Source organism: Trachypithecus francoisi, unplaced genomic scaffold (assembly GCF_009764315.1).
Source record: "Trachypithecus francoisi isolate TF-2019V2 unplaced genomic scaffold, Tfra_2.0 Lachesis_group8, whole genome shotgun sequence".
Taxonomy (NCBI): Eukaryota; Metazoa; Chordata; class Mammalia; order Primates; family Cercopithecidae; genus Trachypithecus; species Trachypithecus francoisi.
Genome location: NW_022681473.1, coordinates 47,886,833 through 47,908,583, shown reverse-complemented (window position 1 = coordinate 47,908,583; position 21,751 = coordinate 47,886,833). Strand labels below are relative to the sequence as shown.

The window sequence follows — 21,751 nt, the reverse complement described above, 5'->3', positions numbered from 1 at the left end:
GAAAAAGACTGAGAGGCACAGAGACAGAAGATACATACTCGCTCACAAACTGGATATAGTTGAATAGGATACAATCAGAAACACAGATAGAAGGGTTTTACTTGGAAAGGAAGAGACGCCTTAGGGGACTATGGTGATAAAAGTAAGAAACTACTAAGTCAATAACTAAAAATGAGGGACAGCTGGGAGCCAATGGTAGGAAGCAGATTTACTTTTTGCTAAATTTCAGTAGTTTTAAATTTTTCATCATTTGCATGTTTTACTATCTCAAAATAAAGATGATAAATACAGGGATTTTGGGCCGGGTATGGTGGCTCACGCCTGTAATCCCAGCACTTTGGGAGGCCAAGGTGGATGGATCACTTGAGATCAGGAGTTCGAGACCAGCCTGGCTATCATGGTGAAACCCCATCTCCACTAAAAATACAAAAATTAGCCGGGCGTGGTGGTGCATGCCTGTAATCTCAGCTACTCAGGAGTCTGAGGCAGGAGAATCACTTGAGCCCAGGAGGTGGAGATTGCAGCGAGCCGAGATCATGCACCACTACACTCCAGCCTGGGTGACAGAGTGAGACCCTGTCTCAAAAAAAAAAGAAAAAGAAATGTCACAGAACAGACAGCACACAAACACCTAATGAATTAAATTTCAGAAAGTGATTGCCCTTTAATAGGAGAGAGAGGCCCAATACTACTCTCTTTCCTGGTGCAGCAGCAGCAGGAGAAAATGTACTATAGACAGGGATAAGAAGAAACAAACCAGACTTTTAAGAAATTTTTAATGCCAAATGTAGGCTAGCATGACAGATTAAAATTCCAAGGCGTGGTGGAGGTAAAGCTGATGTGCTGGAATAAGAATTACAAGGAGCCCTAGACATGGAACCCATCTGTACCCATCTACCAACTCTCCTACAGATCTTCACTAAATACACAAGTAGTACATTGAAAGCTGAAGACAGGTCAGAAGAACTGAAAGAGATCCCATTTGAAGTATATAGGCCTCCCTGAAGTACAAGGCAGTCATCTTCCAAAGGAGACTGGCAAATGAGCAGACAGATATCCATCTGAGGTAATCCATGCTTTCGGCTACCAAAGGCTGTGGAGGCAAGAACTGAGAAAAAGCCCTCCAAGGCATTCCAGGCCTTCACAGAAGGTAAAACAGCTGCCCTCCTGAGGCAAGGGTAAGAGCAGCAAGGTAGAGATCTCCTCAGACACAAAAAGGCAAGAGGCACAATTAAAGAACAAAGAGAACCTCCCAGCGACCTAAAAAGCTGGCAGCTCAGCTGGCAAAACAGATCTCTGAAATCATGTCAGTGCTTAGATCCCAAATACTGCTGAAGAGAAAGTCATAATTCTGCCCCAAAGTATTTAGACCCAGTGGCAAACTGAATCAAACTACAGCTGCAACAAAGCACAGACTCATCTTACTTATAAATTAGACTTAATTTAGTGGCCAGACAGAATAAATGGCATTTTGGAGGTAAATATTAAGTAAAAAATAAGTAAACTTCAGGTTCTCCTTTGTTTTATAGAAGTTGTCTGGTATACGGGCCAGGTACAGCGGCTCACACCTGTAATTCCAGCACTATGGGAGGCCTAGGTAGGTGGATTACCTGAGGTCAGGAGTTCAAGACCAGCATGGCCAAGATGGTGAAACCCCATCTCTACTAAAAATACAAAAATACAAAAATTAGCTGGGCATGGTAGCACAGGCCTGTACTCCCAGAAACTCAGGAGACTGAGGCTGGAGAATTGCTTGAACTTGGGAGGCAGAGATTGAGGTTGTTTTTAGTATATTCCGTTGTTTTTAGTATATTTTTAGTATATTCAGAGGTATGTAACCGTCACCTACTACCAAGTTTCAGAATACTTTTCATCACCCCATAAAGAAACCCTGCACTCATTAGCAGTCATATTTCCCCTCCCTAATATTAGTGATTTTAAAAGAAGACAGTTTTGGAGAAATATGAAAAACTAAAAAGTGAGCCGAAATTGAGTCACTGCACTCCAGCCTGGGTCACAGAGTGAGGTTCTGTCTCAAAAAAAAAAAAAAAAAAAAAGTTGTCTGGTATAAAATAAAAGATTATGCGATATACAAAGAAGCAAGAAAATGTGACCAATGGTAAATAAAAGTAAAGGAAATAGTCAAAATAAGCAAACTCAAAGATGCCCCAAATGTTGGAATTATTATTAAATAGTAACTTTAGGATGGGCGCGGTGGATCATGCCTGTAATCCAGCACTTTGGGAGGCCAAGGCAGGTGGATCGTTTGAGGTCAGGAGTTCAAGACCAGCCTAGCCAACATGGTGAAACCTCGTCTCTACTAAAAATACAAAAGTTAGCTGGGCATAGTGATGCGTGCCTGTAATCCCAGCTACTCAGGAGGCTGAGGCAGGAGAATCGCTTGAACCTGGGAGGCAGAGGTTGCGGTGACCCCAGATCATGCCACTGCCCTCCAGCTTGGGCAACAGAGCGAGACTCCATCTCAAAAAAAAATAGTAACTTTAAAATAATTATGATAGATTGGGTGCAGTGGCTCACACCTGTAATCCCAGAACTTTGGGAGGCCAAGGCAGGTGGATCATCTCAGGTAAGGAGTTTGAGACCAGTCTGGCCAACATGGTGAAACACCATCTCTATTAAAATACAAAAATTAGCCAGGCGTGGTAGTGCGCACCTGTAATCCCAGCTACTCAGGAGGCTGAGGCAGTAGAATCACTTGAACCCAGGAGGCAGAGGTTGCAGTGAGCCAAGATTGCGCCACTGCACTCCATCCAGCCTGTGTGACAGCGAGACTCCGTCTCAAAAAAAAAATTATGATAAAAATATTAAATGATCTAGTAGAAAAGACAGACAACATGTATGAAGTGATGAGACATTTCAGCAGAGTAATAGGAACTATAGAAAAGAAATACTGGAAAGGAAAAATATATTCTAAATCAATAATTAATTAGATGGACTTAGCAGAAGGACTGACAAACCTGAGGACAGATCAGTAGAAAATATCCAAACTGAAACAGAGAAAAAGAGGGGAAGGGGATACAACAGCATGTCTAAGTTCTGTGGGACAATTTCAAATGGTCCAATATAATGTGTAATTGGAGTCCAAGGAGAGGAGAGAGAATGAAATAGAATAAATATTTTAAAAGGAAATGGCCAGAACTTTCCACAAGTGAAGAAAGATATCAACCAAACAAAACCAAGAAGTTCAGTGAAGCCCAAGCAGGATAAAAATATAGTAGAGGATTCACCTAATGAGGTTATAACGTAGTTTAAATGACTACTTGAAAGAAATTATGTCGGTTCTTATTAATACATGGAGTTAAGATCAAATCCATTTATTATCTACAGAGTCTGTTCCTAAAGAAACCACGGAGGTAAGTTTTAATTTTACATCCTACCTATTAAAGAATTTAGCCTTGCCCAAAGACAGGTGCCCTCTGCTCCTGAGAGGTAATCTATGTCATACTAAACAGAGGTGTCTTTCTGGGCAGGGTTGGCCAACCAGAAAGGCCAATCGTGTGATTTAGGATGGGATTTTGGGTCACCCAGTATCAGTCTGAATCCAACCTGGAGACTGAGTTCAACTATGTGGGCAACCCATCAATCAAATATGCCTATTTAATGAAGTCCTACTTTGAAAATCTGGACACTGAAGCACAAGTGAGCTTCCCCGGATGGCAATGGTCCATGCATACTGTCACATATTGATACTGAGAGTAACACCTCCTGACTTAATGGGGAGCAAACACCAGATGCTTCAACATTTGAAACCCTCTTGAACTTGGTTCTATGGGCTCCTTGCCTTGATTTTAATCTGTATCCTTTCCTTGAAATAAACTGTAACCATGAACATAATAGCTCTTAGCAGTGAGTTCTCTTAGCATCTTTTTAGCAAGTTACCAAAACTTTGGGAACCTCCCCAGCTCCCAAAGACTCGCAGTTGGTGTCAGAAATGAAAGTGGTCTTCTGGAAGACTGTGTCCTCAAACTTTGCAGCTTAGCTAACTCGGAGAGGATCTTCATAAAAGTTTTAGGTTCGTTCAATGATGAAAGCTAGCTAAAAGTTCAGGCTTGGCCAAGCGTGGTAACTCATGCCTGTACTCCGAACACTTTGGGACGTCAAGGCAGGCAGATTGCTTGAGTCCAGGAGTTTGAGAGTAGCTTAGGCAACATAAGGAAACCCTGCTTCTACCAAAAAAAAAAAAAAAAAGAATAGAAAAATTAGCCAGCGTGGTGGTGCATGATTGTAGTCCCAGCTAGTCGGGAGGCTGAGGTGGGAGGAAAGCTTGAGCCCAGCAAGCAGAGGTTGCAGTGAGCGGAGTTCGCACCACTGCACTCCAACCAGAGTAAGAGTGAGACTCCTGTTTCAATAAATAAATTAATTAATAAATAATTCAGGTGTAATAGAAATGTATGGATCCTCCTATTATTTGTTTAACCATATGTTTAAAGATGGCACTCCTGCACTTTGGGAATACTGCTGATATAGTAAAGTTATATTCTCCAAGCTAAATCCAACATTGTGGGTCAATCTAAATCAGAACAGGAGACTTAATTTAACAAGCTGAATAAGCTACGTTACTATACTGTATATCTCCATCTCATATTTTATATAACTCTTTTAACATATGAAAAAAATAATTGCTTCTGGTCCAACAACTACAAATAATCCCCACAAAAGAACTGTTTTGTATTTTTGAGACAATCTTGCTCTGTCACCCAGGCTGGAGTGCAGTGGTGCGATCTCAGCTCACTACAACCTCCGTCTCCCAGGTTCAAGTGATTCTCATGCCTTAGCTTCCTGAGCAGCTGGAATTACAGGTGTGTGCTACCACAACCAGCTAAATGTTCTATTTTTGGTAGAGATGGGGTTTCACTATGTTCGCCAGGATAGTCTCAAACTCCTGATCTCAAGTGATCTGCCTGCCTCAGCCTCCCAGAGTGCTAGGATTACAGACGTGAGCAACCATGCCTGGCCACAAAACAACTGTTATTGAAACCTCATCACTAGTCAACCTTTTATAGCAAATACATTATTTGACTTTAAACATTCAGCCAATTATTATGTGGTAACTATGAAAACAACTATGGTTTTAATGTCCCCTCCAAAACTCATGTTGAAATTTAATTGCCATTGTGGTAATATTAAGAGGTGGGACCTTTAAGAGATGTTTAGGCCAGGAGGGAATAGTCCTCATAACCATGATTGTGGGAGTGCACTCACACAATGTCATAATTGTGGGATTAATGCCATAACTATAGGAATGGGTTCCTGACTAAAGGATGAGTTCAATCAGATTTCCTCTCTGTCGTATGTGTTCACCTGCACTATGACACAGCAAGAACGTCCTCACCAGATGCCAAGCAGATGTTAGTACAACCATGCCCTTGGACTTCCCAGCCTCCAGAACTGTAAGCCAAATAAATTTATTTTCTTTATAAAGTATCGATCTGTGGTATTCTGTTATAGCAGCAGAAAACGAACTAAGACATTCTTCCAATAAAAACTACTCCTGAAATAAGAGATTTTTCCGCTGTAGTTAGAAACTGAAATTCCCTGAAGAATATTTCCTTAGAAATCAGCTTTGTTATCCCAGTAAGTTTTATATTTGAAAAAGTATTAACAGAAATTCAACTTAAAAATCGCTGAACATAGCTTCCAGTTCTAGGTGCTTCAGGAGCCACCGCTTAAGGTGCAGACATGGCCAAGTCCAAGAACCACACCACACACAACCATTCCCGCAAATGGCACAGAAATGGTATTAAGAAACCCCAATCAAGCTGGGCGTGGTGGCTTACGCCCGTAATCCCAGCACTTTGGGAGGCTGAAGCAGATGGATCATGAGGTCAAGAGAACGAGAGCAGCACGGCCAACGTGGTGAAACCCCATCTCTACTAAAAATACAAAAATTAGCTGGCATGGTAGCACGCATCTGTAGTCCCAGCTACTCACGAGGCTGCAGCAGAAGAATTGCTTGAATCCAGGAGGCAGATGCTGCAGTGAGCTGAGATCACACCACTGCACTCCAGTCTGGCAACAGAGCGAGACTCTGTCTTAGAAAAGAAACCCAGATCACAAAGATACGAATCTCTTAAGGGGGTGGACCCCAAGTTCCTAAGGAACATGTGCTTTGCCAAGAAGCACAACAAGAAGGGCCTAAAGAAGATCCAGGCCGACAATGTCAAGGCCATCAGTCCACGTGCTGAGGCTATGAAGGCCTTCGTAAAGGAGGTTAAGCGCAAGATCCCAAAGGGTGTCAGCAGCAAGCTCCAACAACTTGCCTACATTGCCCACCCCAAGCCTAGGAAGCGTGCTTGTGCCCGCACTGCCAAGAGGCTCAGGCTGTGCTGGGCAAAGGCCAAGGCCAAGGATCAAACCAAGGCCCAGGATCAACTCCAGCTTCAGTTCCAGCTCAGGTTCACAAAGGTGCTCAGGCCCCTACAAAGGCTTCAGAGTAGGTATCTGTCTGCCAACGTGAGGACAGAAGGACTGGTGCAACCTGCCTGGGCTGCCATCTACATGGGGCTGGGGTCCTCACCTCCTGTGCTATTTGTAAAAAGTATTAACAGAAATTCAACTTAAAAATTGCTGAGTGGCCGGGCACAGTGGCTCAAGCCTGTAATCTCAGCACTTTGGGAGGCTGAGACGGGCGGATCATGAGGTCAGGAGATCGAGACCATCCTGGCTAACACGGTGAAACCCCGTCTCTACTAAAAATACAAAAACTAGCAGGGCGAGGTGGCGGGCACCTGTAGTCCCAGCTACTTGGGAGGCTGAGGCAGGAGAATGGCGTAAACCCGGCAGGCGGAGCTTGCAGTGAGCTGAGATCCGGCCACTGCACTCCAGCCCGGGCAACAGAGCGAGACTCCACCTCAAAAAAAAAAAAAAAAAATTGCTGAATATAGCTTCCGGTTCTAGATGCTTTGGGAGCCACAGCTTAAGAAAAAGAAGAAAAAAAATTTGCTAAATATAGGCATCACAAACTAACAAATGAGGACTTTGAATCAGAAGAAAAGAAAAACTGAGTTTCTGCCCCAACCCTATTATTATTAATTAGCTATTTCAACTTGAATAAAGCACTTCACCTCTCTGAGCTTCAATTTCTCAAGTATATAAAGTTGTTAGACATTGGATGATAAGATTCATTCTAGCCTGGTGCAATGACTCACGCCTGTAATCCCAGCACTTTGAGAGGCCGAGGCAGGTGGATCACCTGAGGTCAGGAGTTCAAGACCAGCCTCACCAACATGGTGAAACTCCACCTCTACTAAAAATACAAAATTAGCCGGGTGTAGTGGCAGGCACCTGTAGTCCCAGTTACTCGGGAGGCTGAGGCAGGAGAATGGCGTGAACCAGGGAGGCAGAGCTTGCAGTGAGCCGAGATAGCGCCACTGCACTCCAGCCTGGGCAACAGAGCGAGACTCCATCTCGAAAGAAAAAAAAATGTAATAATAAAGGAAACATAATATCACATTGGGGATTAAGAAAAGAAAGGAAAAAAATCAGAAACAAGTTAAATCACTAAGCTCAACTATCAAAAATCAGAACTCTCCAAAAAAATCTTAAAATCTCCATCTATCAATAAAAATTTTTAATTATTAAATTTAATATACCCCCAAGAAGGGGGATGCTATACTGAATTTTAGGTATAATAGGAAGCCCAAGGTGAATTTTAGGTAGACACAGTCATGTGATCTGATTTATTTACATTGCTCAAGATCCCTGTTGTTCTGTGAAAACCAGGCATAAGAAACAAAAATGGAAACTGGGAGACCGATTAACAGGTAGCTGAAAAAGTCTAGAATAATGACTTGGACTAGGATAACAGCAATGGAAATGTTAAGAAGTCATTTGATTCAAACAAGCAAACAAAATGATACATATAGACAGTAAATGAAATAGGAGAAAAAAACAGTAATGTGAGAGAGAATGATTTAGTTGGGGAGGACACTATTTTTTTTTTTTTTTTTGAGATGGAGTCTTGCTCTGTCGCCCAGGCTGGAGTGCAGCGGCTCGATCTTGGCTCACTACAAGCTCTGCCTCCCGGGTTCACGCCATTCTCCTGCCTCAGCCTCCCAAACAGCTGGGACTACAGGCGCCCGCCATCATGCCCGGCTAATTTTTTTGTATTTTTAGTAGAGATGGGGTTTCGCCGTGTTAGCCAGGATGGTCTCGATCTCCTGACCTCGTGATCCACCTGCCTCGGCCTCCCAAAGTGCTGGGATTACAGGTGTGAGCAACCACGCCTGGAGAGGATACTATTTTTAATAGGGTAGTCAGGGAAAAAAAAAATTGGAGCCACAACCTGGACATAAAAAAGAGTGAGACATGGGAAAAGTGAAGAGGAGAGTCTTCCCAAGCTTCGTCACACGTTTAAAAATAAGTGAGCCTGGCCAGGTGCGGGGCCTCACGCCTATAATCCCAGCACTTTGGGAGGCTGAGGTGGGAGGATCACAAGGTCAGGCGTTCGAGACCAGCCTGATCAACATGGTGAAACTCCGTCTCTACTAAAAATAAAAAATTATCCAGGCATGGTGGCGCTCACCTATAATCCCAGTTACTCAGGAGGCTAAGGCAGGAGAATAGCTTGAACTCAGGAGGCAGAGGCTGCAGTGAGCCAAGATCACGCCACTGCACTCCAGCCTGGGCGACAGAGCTAGATTCTGTCTCAAAAAAAAAAAAAAAAAAAAAAAAAAAAAGATAGGTGAGCCTAACCTGGCTCCTACTCCATTCTTCTTCTTCTTTTTTTGAGATAAGGTCTTGCTCTGTTGCCCAGGCTGGAGTGCAGTAGCATGATCTCAGCTCACTGCAACCTCCACCTTCCAGCTCAAGCAATCCTCCCACCTCAGTCTCCCAAGCAGCTGGGACTATAGGCGCATGCTACCATGTCTGGCTAATTTTTGTATTTTTTGTAAAGATGGGGTTTCACCATGTTGCCCACACTGGTCTTGAACTTCTGGGTGCAAGAGATCCACCCACCTCAGCTTCCCAAAGTGCTGGGACTATAGGCATGAGCCACTGCACCTGGCCCCCACTCCATTCTTTAGCCTCCATATTACTCTATTAAAACAATTATCCACTGCACAAGTACTACAAGCACATTAATAGAGGGCTTAATTCTATTTTGACAAAAGGTAGTGGTTGCACTGTAGCTTAATATCCACTAGTAGTCATTATCCCATCTTCAGTCCTTAGGAGCAACCTCCTACACATAAGTGATTCACAACCAGGGAATCCAACCAGGACACTTTTCTATGTCTGCATATGTGTATCACTGTATGTATGTGGGAGGGGGACAAGGAAAGGGGATACAGTCACAGCAAGGGATTCCTGTTGAAAGACATTTTGCTGACCAAGAAGTTTTCAATCTAACTCAGAATCCCAACAGTATTACTGCTTTGTGGAGATAATTACTGAACTTTGATCTACTTCATTGTTCATTCATTTGACATGAATCATTAAATAAACGTTGACATCACCCCAATTCCAACATGACATTTAACAGTAAAGTTTCTGTGTTAAATGTTATAGTATATACCTGCATTTAACATGGCTTAAGGTAGAAAGAAGATAAAACTGAGTTGCAACTGAGAAACCCTCAATAGTGAATAATAAATAACGAAAAACTGACATGAATACTTCTGGAATTTTCCCCCAAACTCCATCAATTTCTATGACTAAAAAAGCCTTACTTTCACATGATATCAACATGTGGATTAAATTCTTAGTTTTATATAACAGTGGTAGCAGAGAGGAGAAAGAACCATGTAGCAGCAAGCAAATATCAGACTTCCCTCTTATAAACTGTGTGATTTTTTTTTTTTTTTTGAGATGGAGTCTTGCTCTGCCGCTCATTGCAACCTCCACCTCCCAGCTTCAAGCTGATTCTCCTGCCTCAGCCTCCCGAGCAGCCAGAATTACAGGTGCCCAGCACCACACCCAGCTGATTTTTATATTTTTAGCAGACAGGGTTTCACCATGTTGGCCAGGCTGCTCTCGAACTCCTGACCTAAGGTGATCCACCCACCTCGGCCTCCCAAAGTGCCGGGATTACAGGCATGAGCCACATTGCCTGGTCAACTCTGTGATTTTTAAAGCAAGTTACTTGATCTCCCTTTGTCATTAATTTTCTCATCTGTAAAACACAGATAATAGAGTGTTTTCAGAGTTAAATAAAATTATATAATAAAATGCTTAGCATATAATAGGGATTTTAAAATACATGTTTCCATCCAATTATTTTTCTGTTTAAAAAATGTTAACATCACCCTGCCTTGACCATTGTTGAAACAAGCATCAATATGTTGCTACCATTAACTGTGCATGGTGGCATGCACCTGTTCTCTCACCTACTCTGGAGGTTGAAGCAGAAGGATCCTTTGAGCCTATCAGGTCAAGGCTGTACTTACTGCATTACGATTGTCTCTGTGAATAGCCATTGTGCCCCAGCCTGGACAACACAGCAAGACCTCATTTAAAAAAAAAAAAAAAGCAACCTTAGGCCAGGCGCCGTGGCTTAGGCCTGTAATCCCAGCACTTTGGGAGGCCGAGGTGGGTGGATCACTTGAGGTCAGCAATTCGAGACCAGCCTGGCCAACGTGGTGAAACACTTTCTCTACCGAAAATACAAAAATTAGCCAGGCGTGCTGGCAGGTGCCTGTAATGCCAACTACTCAGGAGGATGAGACAGGAGAATCATTTAAACCTGGGAGGCAGAAGTTGCAGTGAGCCGAGATCACACCACAGCACTCCAGCCTGGGCAACAGAGCGAGACACCGTCTCAAAAAGAAAAAAAAAAAGCCAACTTATTATCAATAAGTGTATGAAAAGATACTCAATATCACTAGTCAACCTACTAGAATGGCTGTAACTGGAAAAAAAAAAAAGGAAAACAACAAGTGGTGGCAAGGATGTAGAAAAAATGGAACCCTGATACTTTGCTGCTAGGGGAATGTAAAATGGTACAGGCACTTTGGAAAACATTTTAATGTTTCTTCAAAAAATTAAATATGGAATTACAACAACCCAGCAATTCCACTCCTAGATATATACCCAAAAGAACTGAAAATAGGAGTACACTAATACTCATAGCAGCATTGTTTATAATAGCCAAAAGGTGAAAAAATGCAGTATCCATCAATGAATGAATATACAAAATGTGGTACATTAAATATGATTCAGTCATAAAAATGATACATTCTACAACATATATGAACCTTGAAAACATTACGCTAAGTGAAATAAGTCAGACACAAAAGGCTAAATATTACACGATTCCACTTACACGAAAGATCTAGAAAAGGTAAATTCACAGAGACAAAAATAGAGGCTGGGCACAGGGGCTCATGCCTGTAATCCCAACACTTTGGGAGGCCAAGGCGGGTGGATTGAGATCATCCTGGCCAACATGGTGAAACCCTGTCTCTACTAAAAATACAAAAATTAGCTGGGCGTGGTGGCACATGCCTGTAGTCCCAGCTACTAGGGTAGCTGAGGCAGAATTGCTTGAACCCAGGAGTCAGAGGTTGCAGTGAGCTGAGATTGCGCCACTACATTCCAGCCTCCATCTCAAAAAAAAAAAAAAAAAAAAGTAAATTAGTGGTTACCAGGGACTGGGTCGAGAAGAGAATGAATAGTAAGTACCTGCTTAACAGCTACAGAGTTACTGTTTGGAATGGTGAAAAATACAAAAGCACAAAAATACAAAATTTAGCTAGGCATGGTGGCACGTGCCTGTAATCCCAGCTACTCGGGAGGATGAGGCACAAGAATCGCGTGAACCCAGGAGGAGGAAGCTGCAGTGAGCTAAGATCACACCACTGCACTCTAGCCTGGGTGACAGGGCAAGACTGCATCTCAAAAACAAACAAACAAAAAAATTAGTTAAGTCATCGTCTTGATCGAAATCTTCACATTGTTTCCCATTTTCAACAAACTTAATTCTAGAACCTTGCAGGTTTGACAATTAGCAAAAATTAGTAGTTTAAATTTAAAAATAGGGGAAACTAGGTGCAGGGTTTAAGGGATTTCTCTGTACTATAGTTACAAATGTTCTGTATATTGGTAACTTCATGATTTTTCCATAAACTTTCTAAAAAGTAGTTTATTAATAAAAAAGAGACATCTTCTTGAATCTCAAAAGTGTTATGCTAAATGAAAGAGGCCAGACTCAAAAGGCTATATACACTGTGTGATACCAATTTATATGGCATTTTGGGAAAGGCAAAACTACAGGGATAAAAAACAAAAGAGCTCTTGCCAAGGAGTGAGGGGTGGGCAGAAGGGATTTACTTCAAAAGGGCATAATTATGGAAATTTCTGGAGTGACGGAAATATTCTATGTCTTGTATCTTAATTGTGGTAGTGGCAGTTACACAACTGTCACTGTATTTTGTAATTCATCTGCTTTAGCAGAACTATACGGAACGTTACACCTAAAACAAATGATTTTACTATGTGTAAATTATACCTTAATAAGTATAACTCTTCAAAAAGAATCCTTAACAATTGTAGTATCATGTCATACATTTCACTATGCACAGAATTCTAGCCTGATGAATGTCATTATGAGATCTAGTCAGATGAAACTAGGCTATTCAAGCCGGGCACAGTGGCTCATGTCTGTAATACCATCACTTTGAGAGGCAGATGTGGGCAGATCACTTCAGGTCAGGAGTTCAAGACCAGCCTGGCCAACATGGTGAAATTCTGTCTCTACTAAAAACACAAAAATTAGCCAGAGGTGGTGGCAGATGCCTGTAATCCCAGCTACTCAGGAAGCTGAGATAGGAAAATCGCTTGAACCTGCGAGGCGGAGGTTGCAGTGAGCTGAGATCATGCCACTGCACTCCAGGCTAGGTTACAGAGCAATATTCCATCTAAAAAATAAAAATAAAAAATAAGCCTTGAAAACCCTTCCCTAGGCCAGGCGCAGTGGCTCACGCCTGTAATCCCAGCATTTCAGGAGGCCGAGGCGGGCCAATGATGAGGTCAAGAGATCGAGACCATCCTGGCCAACATGGTGAAACCCCATCTCTACTAAAAATACAAAAATTAGCTGGGCATGGTGATGTGTGCCTGTAATCCCAGCTACTTGGGAGGCTGAGGCAGAAGAATCACTTGAGCCCGGGACGCAGAGGTTGCAGTGAGCCGAGATCGCACCACTGCACTCCAGCCTGGCAACAGAAGGAGACTCCATCTCAAAAAGAAAGAAAACCCTTCCCTAAACGTACATTTTATGTTCCCTTAGCTAAATTTTCCCTTGTTCCCTGTGCATTGAAATAACACTATCGTCAACATCTCATCATCTTCTTCCTATAGTAAGGATTTACAATCTAAACTCTTTACTCAAAAATCTTGTCTAATTAACTCTTATCTATTTTCCATTTGACTATATTATCCCTTACATCTTTTCTTTCCTGTAACAATTTTTTAAAAATAACTGAAGTACTTTTTGCTACATGGATTATAGTTAGTTGGTCTCTCTTAGTTAATATATAAACTTCCTAAAGCCAGGAAGTAACCATTTCTTTATTACACACTGCAAAAATCTGGTTTGTACTGTGTATCTAAACACTCAAATGCCATATGAAGAGATGCAATGAAAAGAATACTGGGGCCAGGGGCGGTGGCCCACACCTGTAATCCCAGCACTTTGGGAGGCAGATCGCCTGAGGTCAGGAGTTCGAGACCAGCCTGGCCAACATGGTGAAACCCCATCTCTACTAAAAATACAAAAATTATTATCCGAGCATAGTGGCATGCATCTGTAATCCCAGCTACTCGGGAGGCTGAGGCAAGAGAATCACTTGAACCCAGGAGGCGGAGGTTGCAGTGAGCTGAGATTGTGCCATTGTTCTCCAGCCTGGGTGACAAGCGTGAAACTTCATCTCCAAAAAAAAAAGAAAAGAAAAGAATACTGGGCTGGACGTGGTGGCTTATGCCTGTAATTTCAGCACTTTAGGAGGCCAAGGTGGGCCCAGGGGTTCAAGACCAGCCTGGACAATGTGGCAAACCAGCTTCTCTACAAAAAACACAAAAATTAGCCAGGCATAGTGGCACGTGCTTGTAGTCCCAGCTACTTGGAAGGCTAAGGTGGGAGGATCACCTGAGTGGGGGAGGCGGAGGCTGCAGTGAGCTGAGATGGAACTACTGCACTCCAGCCTGAGTGACACAGAGAGACCCTGCCTCCAAAAAAAAAAAAACAAAAACAAAAAAAAACAGAACACTGGGCCTAGCATTGTAAGACCTGAATTCAAGCAATGCTTCTAATTTATTATGTTAAGTCACAACATCTTTGGGCCTCAGCAAAATGAGAATACTTGCTGTATTTACTTCACAGGTAATAAGGTCTTGGAGGGAAAACAGTGTTAGCTAACTAAGCTATAACCATCAGTCAATACAAGTGTAAAGATGTAGTATTGTCAGTCATAGTTATCTTGTCTAAAATTAGCCACTGGTGTTTTTTAACCAAACTCAATGCACAGCAAATTAAGTGAACCAACATTGCACATCAGTCATATAAATAATGTAACTGTTATACTGTAATACTAACAGAAAGCCTTATGTTTAACAGTAAGCATGTTAATTATACACTATCTTAATGCAGTCTCAAGGTTAAAAGATAAATACTTGCTGCTAAGCCAACAATAACTGCCTTCAAATCTATTAAAAGAGGATTTATAAATCCCATTTGTTTTTGTACCCAAACAGCTCAGTTTAAAATTTTAAGAAATCCAAGAAGTAGTTTAAAATTGTATAAATCTCCTTTTAACTTTCTAAAATGTCCATATGCACTCTCTCATTGTGTTTTAAATCCATCATGTAAGAAAAACAAACTGCAGGCCGAGTGCAGTGGCTCATGCCTGTAATCCCAGCACTTTGGGAGGCCAAGATGGGAGGATCACTTAAGGCCAGGAGTTCAAGACCAGCCTAGTCAACATAGTGAGACATGATCTCTATTTAAAGAAAAAAAGAAGAAAGAAAGAAAGAACACACTGCAGGAAAAAAAAGATACAAAGTATACATAAATGAACAAAGTAAAGATAACAAAAATATGACTCCACTACAGAGGCAGAGAAAACAAAGACATTTCTTCTCCTCCCAACCATAATCCTATGAATAACCTGAAAGATACTTACAGCAATATTTGCAAGTATGGCCATAATTCTCATCAAAAGAACATCATATACAAGTACCATCAAAATGATTACAAATTATAAATTACCAGTGATAATTTTCTCATTGGAGTTCCTTTTCCTTTTTCAAGCAGGGAACCAAGACAGAATAGCCTCTTTTTTGTTGTTGTTGTTGTTTGAGACAGTGTCTCACTCAGTCACCCAGGCTAGAGTGCAGTGGTGATCATAGCTCACTGTAGTCTCAAACTCCTAGGCTCAACAGATCCTCCTGCTGGCCCGGTGTGGTGGCTCACACCTGTAATTCCAGCACTTTGGGAGGCTGAGGCAGGCAGACCACGAGGTCAGGAGATAGAGACCATCCTGGCTAACATGGTGAAACCCCATCTCTACTAAAAAAAATACAAAAAATTAGCTGGGTGTGATGGCGGGCGCCTGTAATCCCAGCTACTCGGGAGGCTGAGGCAGGAGAATGGCGTGAACCCAGGAGGCGGAGCTTGCAGTGAGCCAAGATCATGCCACTGCACTCCAGCCTTGGCGACAGAGTAAGACTCCGTCTCAAAGAAAAAAAAAAAGATCCTCCGGCCTCGATCCTCCAAAGCACTGGACTATGGGCATGCACTAACGCACCCAGCCTCTAGATCTATACGGTCCGATATGGTAGTTACTAGTTACATGGTGCTATTAAATGCCTGAAATGTGGCTGTTCCAAATTGAGATGTACCAAGTATAAAACATACACCAAATTTAAAAGACTTAGGAGAAAAAAAAATGTAAAATCTCCTACCTATGTGACTCCCATTTTTGGCTCACATATTTCTAATGTACAGCACTGCTTTATATATGTAGTTGAATCCTGAATAAGGAAAATGGATACCAGAAGTATTAAGCAGTTTGCTCAATATCTCACTGCTTGATAGAAGCAGAGCAGGGCCTAGAACCTGATCACTTTTATCCATCCTGCCCTTATGAATAGAAGGAATTAATCATTTAAGACTCAACTTGAGCATCCTCTTCCTCCTCAAACCCACTCATTCCTTTTCCATATCCTAGCCCAGGTGACCATATCCTATTTAGCCTGCCCTTATAATTATACTGTTATAAAATGTATGTTTGTCTTCCAAATGGATGAGGACTTCTTGAGAGCAAGCACTGTCTCATTCATTTTTCTGGGAACCTTTGAAGTGCCAGGCACTCCTTCAGGCCCTCCAGCACTCTCAGAGCTTTCAGAGGATTATTTTTTAGCCCTACGCAGGTACAACTACTAAAATGAAATCACCTACAATGTGAGGCACCACCCAAAAGCATTCACCTTTATCATTTGCCTGTCTTAAATTATTTTTGGAATATGCAAAATTAATACAATGCATAAGCAGGCGCAGTGGCTCACACCTGTAATCCTAGCACTTTGGGAGGGTGAGGCGGGTGGATCACTTGAGGTCAGGAGTTCAAGACTAGCTTGGCCAACATGGTGAAACCCCGCCTCTACCAAAATACAAAACTTAGTTGGGCATGGTGGTGTGCACCTGTAATCCCAACTACTTGGGAGGCTGAGGCAGGAGGATTGCTTGAACCCAGGAGGCAGAAGTTTCAGTGAGCTGAGATCATGCCACTGCACTCCAGCCTGGGTGATGGAGTGAGGCTGTCTCAAAAAAGAAAAAAGGGCCGGGCGTGGTGGCTCACACCTGTAATCCCAGCACTCTGGGAGGCAGAGGCGGGCAGATCACGAGGTCAAGAGATCAAGACCATCCTGGCCAACCAACACGGTGAAACCCCGTCTCTACCAAAAATACAAAAATTAGTTGGGCGTAGTGGCACACGCCTGTAGTCCCAGCTACTCGGGAGGCTGAGGCAGGAGAGTTGCTTGAACCCAGCAGGTGGAGGCTGCAGTGAGCTGAGATCACGCCACTGCACTCCAGCCTGGTCAACAGAGCAAGACTCTGTCTCAAAAAAGAAAAGAAAAGAAAAGAAAAGGAATAATTCATGTTATCAAAGAAAGACAAGTTACAAAAAATGCTTTGCACTACTGCTGCTCTGATGCTTTATAAGAACTCTTGAGTTCCTAGGAAATTCAATACTCTCTTTAGGTATAAGTTCACTTATTGAATGTGCTTACTTAAATGCAAAACTGTGTGGTAGATTAAAGAAAGAGTCCTGGACATGGGAATTAATGCAAGCAATCCTCAATTAATTGAAAATTTTAGAACTATTAATTGCAGAAGAAACAAACTTAGTATACAGCTACTCGTTACAAAAAGTTAGTTTCTAAAATTCCTCAATGCAAACATGCCAACTTTTGTATTTTATAAAACAGATAAAACTGCCAGGCGCACTGGCTCAAGTCTTTAATCCCAGCTCTTTGGGATGCCAAGATGGGCAGATCACTTGAGGTCAGGAGTTCAGGACCAGCCTAGTCAACATAGTGAAAACCAGTCTCTATTGAAAAAACACAAAAATAAGCCATGTATAGTGGTGCATGCCTGTAATTCCAGCTACTCAGGAGGCTGAGGCAGGAGAATCGCTTGAACCCTGCAGGTGGAGGTTGCAGTGAGCTGAGATGGTGCCACTGCACTCCAGCCTAGGCAACAGAGCAAGACTCCATCTCGAAAAACAAAACAAACCAAAACAGAAAAAATTGTAAAATCTGTGGATGAAAACATTAAAACATGTCATTTGTAAAGAAAACTGCAGGAAACATGCATATAAAACACAAATACCAAGAGACTTTGATAAGAAAAAACCTGCTGTAGAATATATTAATTTAGCCAAAATGTATGGAATTTATGGAAGAAACTCCATATGTGCTTTGTACCTACGTAAAATCACTTTTGAACTAAATTTGAGTTAACAAATAAAATTTCTCTATTCTCATTCAGTTACATTGTTTTTCAGTATGCATCCACTGTCTTGATATTAAACAAATATCTTGCATAAAAATAAATATAAAATTTGTATACCTCAACTAGGGTCCTTTCGTCTAATTTGCTACTGTGAATAAGAGCACCATCCTGTCCAGATAAGGTTAGATCAAATTAAAAAAAAAAAAAAAGCACCATTCTGCTGGGCATGGTAGACCAGTCTGGCCAACACAGTGAGACGCCATGTAAATTAAAAAAAAAAAAAAAAAAAAAAAGAGCACCAACCCCAACTATGGCAGAGCTGCTAAAAGAGTCTCTTGTGGAGACTTGAACCACAAGCCAAGGAGGCAAAGGTACAAAGTCTCTCCTGGAATTAGTTCCTGGACTTCTGTGTAGCCTTACCCCTTTCTACTACATCTTCACCACTCCCCTGCAACCAGCTTTCTTCTTGCATCTCTTCTACGCTGTGGCCTTTGATGCTACAATATATTTAAAAATTTTCCCGCCGGGCGCGGTGGCTCAAGCCTGTAATCCCAGCACTTTGGGAGGCCGAGACAGGTGGATCACGAGGTCAGGAGATCGAGACCATCCTGACTAACACGGTGAAACCCCGTCTCTACTAAAAATACAAAAATTAGCCGGGCGCTGTGGCGGGCGCCTGTAGTCCCAGCTACTCGGGAGGCTGAGGCAGGAGAATGGCTGAACCGGGAGGCGGAGCTTGCAGTGAGCTGAGATCAGGCCACTGCACTCCAGCCTGGGCGACAGAGCAAGACTCCGTCTCAAAAAAAAAAAAAAAAAAAAAAATTCCCAACAGAGTTTTTCTGCCTGAAACTCACTAGGAAAGATTTCAGGACATTTCTTTAATAACTAATCTTGTTCAAAGAGGAAGGCCTCCTTCGTTTCACTTAATTCAAACCCCCACTGTTCAAAATAAGATATAATTATAACCTCAATTTATATCAGGCCAGTATAGGAAAAGAACCACAACAGGCTCTCTCTTCCACGTTCATCTCCAGACTTTTTTCCTTAGTTTCTCCTTCCTCATTTCCCTCCTCAATCCCTCCTCCCCCCCCCAAAATAATTCCACAGCTAGAGAATCTCGTTTTTAAAGGCAAAAATTCAGTGAGGAAAATAAGTGTGTGCCTTTTTCTTCAATTATTTATTATTCCTCTGTCCCTCAGGAAGAGTTAAGCTAGTATTTTTTAATCTGACCGCTCTCTCAGAAGGATGATGCGCTAAATACACACTGAAATAAGTCTTCCCAAAGCAAGCAGATTCGCGGCCACAGGCAACGCGGTGGGAGTGGGGGGCCCGGGGAAAAGAAAAAGTATCCTTGGCCCCCAGAGCCAGAGATGGGACAGGAGGTGAAAGAAGGGGCCGTCACTGAGAAGTGCAACACACACACTCGCCAGAACAATCTGCCAAGAGAATAGGACCGGCCACTGCGGCTCCAGCCCGGTCCCGCGGGACAAGGCGGGGGAGGGGGGGCCGGCGGGGCAGGGGGCCTGCCCTCCTTCTGTGGGACAAAACTAACTCCCAGGCGCACCTCCGCTCCCGACAAGAGGGGCCTGGTGGGGACGCGGGCTCCTAGCACCTCCCGCGCAGCACTTGCCGACGGCCTGCCGGGAAGTAAGGCCCGGAGGGAGGGGAGTCGGGCTGGGCAGCGCCAAGAGCACGGGATGGAGGGTCAGACGCGGGCACCCAAGGCACTGGGGGCCGCGACAAGAGACCCTTCCAGCCCGGGAACCCCGGGGCCCCTCTGCACCCTCGCAGAGCAGAATCCCGAATATCGTCCCCAGCCGTACCGACCGCTCCTCACCTCAGGCTGCCTGAGCCTCCGCCTCTACTACAACCTGAGCCGCCGAAGCCGCCACAGTCCGAGCCATTTTTCCCCTCAGCTGGCTCAGCCGCCGCCGAAAGCTTCGGCCGACTACCCAGCCGGCCAAGCCAGCACGTCACTTCCGACCAGGGAAGCACCGCCTTCCCGCCCCGGGCTTGTTGTGAATTGGCTGGCGCGGACGGCCTACCTGAGCTAGCGGGCGGGGCTTGGACGCTGCCCGTGTGGCGTGAGCAAGGGAGCTGGGGCGCTGGGGAGCACGAGCCCAGGGGAGCAGGGTCCAGCTCCCTCCCGGGGAATGCTGAGCAGGCTCCAGACCCTCTCCGTGCACACCCCAGACCTGGGGAGGGGAGCTCCCAGGACACCCCAGCTGGCCGCCCCTCGGGCCCTGCGTCCGAAGCCCCGCAAACCGGGCCCGGGCACTGAAGTACCCTATTGTTCTTACCCCCTCTCCCGGGACTCCGCACCCTCCTCCGTCTAGGCTGAGGTTCCCAGATTTGTGTCTCGGCCCCCGGCGGCGCCGAGATTACTTTGTGATTGGAAGACTGAAAGGAACAGGCGAGACTTAAACTCCTCCACTCCAACCAGCATTTACCGAGGCCTCACGGTGGGTCAGGTGCTGTACGGTGGGTAATTAGTAGCCTATCACGTGGTTTCTGTAAAATGCCTGATAGCACGTAAAACGCTTTCAGGTCAGCGTCTCGTTTCATCCTCACAACAGCCAGGTAAGGAAGATATCCCCATGATAATAACTCACAGCCAGACGGCTCTTTCTACATTACAATTTTCACATGCAATCTCCATAATAATACCTTCTTATTGAGAATTTAATGAGATTATGCTTGTCGTTTGGTCCTCACGTGTGAGATTTAAAAATTACGTAACCATGGGAAGAGATAGGAAAATTATCCCCATTTACAGATGGTGCTTCTGGGGCACAAAGATGTTAAGCGGAGAGGAAAGATTCCATAGCGTTTTACAACAGATTGTCCTTAAGCAATAGGAGAAGGGGGTCCACATCATCCAGACGTTCACTATCTAATGTAGCAGACTGATTTAGCCTGCATTTCTCAGCCTAAACTAAAAATTATCAGCCTATATGTATATACGCATAATTAGAAGGCTCTAAGAGAAGTTGAACCTTCAGCAAATAACGGGAAAGAAAAAATGGTCTGATTTGGCTGGGACGGGGGTCGGAGAAAGGGGACTAGGGCAATGGGGAGTGTGGAGTGGATGAATCCCTCATAGCGCTGTAATAAACATGCCTACACCTCCCCAGGGATGGGAAAATTGGATGGAGTTTCTATTCTACAGGGAATTCTAGAAGAAAATGTGTGATTATTTCTTATGGCTGTAGCTACCGGCTCTTGTGCACCCCCACTTCTTCCTCCTTTCTTTCCCCCCAAACCTGCCCCTCCTCCATGCACACACACTTCCAGGCAGGCTACACGTTCTAGAAGAATGTCCCTTAGAAATCAACTTAGTTCCGCAGCATTGTTCTGCTTTATCTTCTGATCAAAGGAGGAATTCTAAAATTGGCAGCAGCTCTTTCACAAGATTAAAAAGGGTGGGGAAAGTGATTTATCTCAGGGTAGCTTCCTAGCTTCTGCTGCAGAACTGAGTGTGCCTTCAGGAAAGAAGGAAGAGGCCTTGGGAGAACAGAGTCTTCAGGGAAGAGTAACTATTTGTCTTTCTCTTCTTTTCTTTCTTTCTTTTTCTTTCTTTTCTTTTCTTTCTTTCTTTCTTTCTTTCTTTTCTTTCTTTCTTTTCCTCTTCTCTCTTTCTCTTTCTTCCTCTCTCTCTCTCTTTCTTTCTCTTTCCTCCTTTCTTTTTTTTGATCCGGCGAGACAGACTGGATTTTTTTTTTCTAATATATATATATATTTTTAATGAAAAGTATTTCCCCTGAGTCCCAGCAGCAG

The 21,751-nt window shown here is 43.5% G+C and overlaps 1 protein-coding gene and 1 pseudogene across 3 annotated transcripts in view; one reads left to right on the top strand and one right to left on the bottom strand.

The window, feature by feature from the left end:
* PIK3C2A (phosphatidylinositol-4-phosphate 3-kinase catalytic subunit type 2 alpha) overlaps positions 1 to 19,956 on the bottom strand; it is a 118,065-nt gene extending 98,109 nt beyond the window's left edge. For 2 of the 3 annotated variants that reach the window (XM_033207885.1, XM_033207888.1), the window contains exon 1: positions 19,812 to 19,956. The gene's annotated coding sequence lies outside the window, so the exon portion shown is untranslated. The remainder of the gene's footprint in view (positions 1 to 19,811) is intronic. The other variant, XM_033207889.1, reaches the window with a different exon arrangement.
* Positions 5,701 to 6,586, top strand: LOC117081672 (annotated as a pseudogene).
* Positions 19,957 to 21,751: the final 1,795 nt, after the last annotated feature.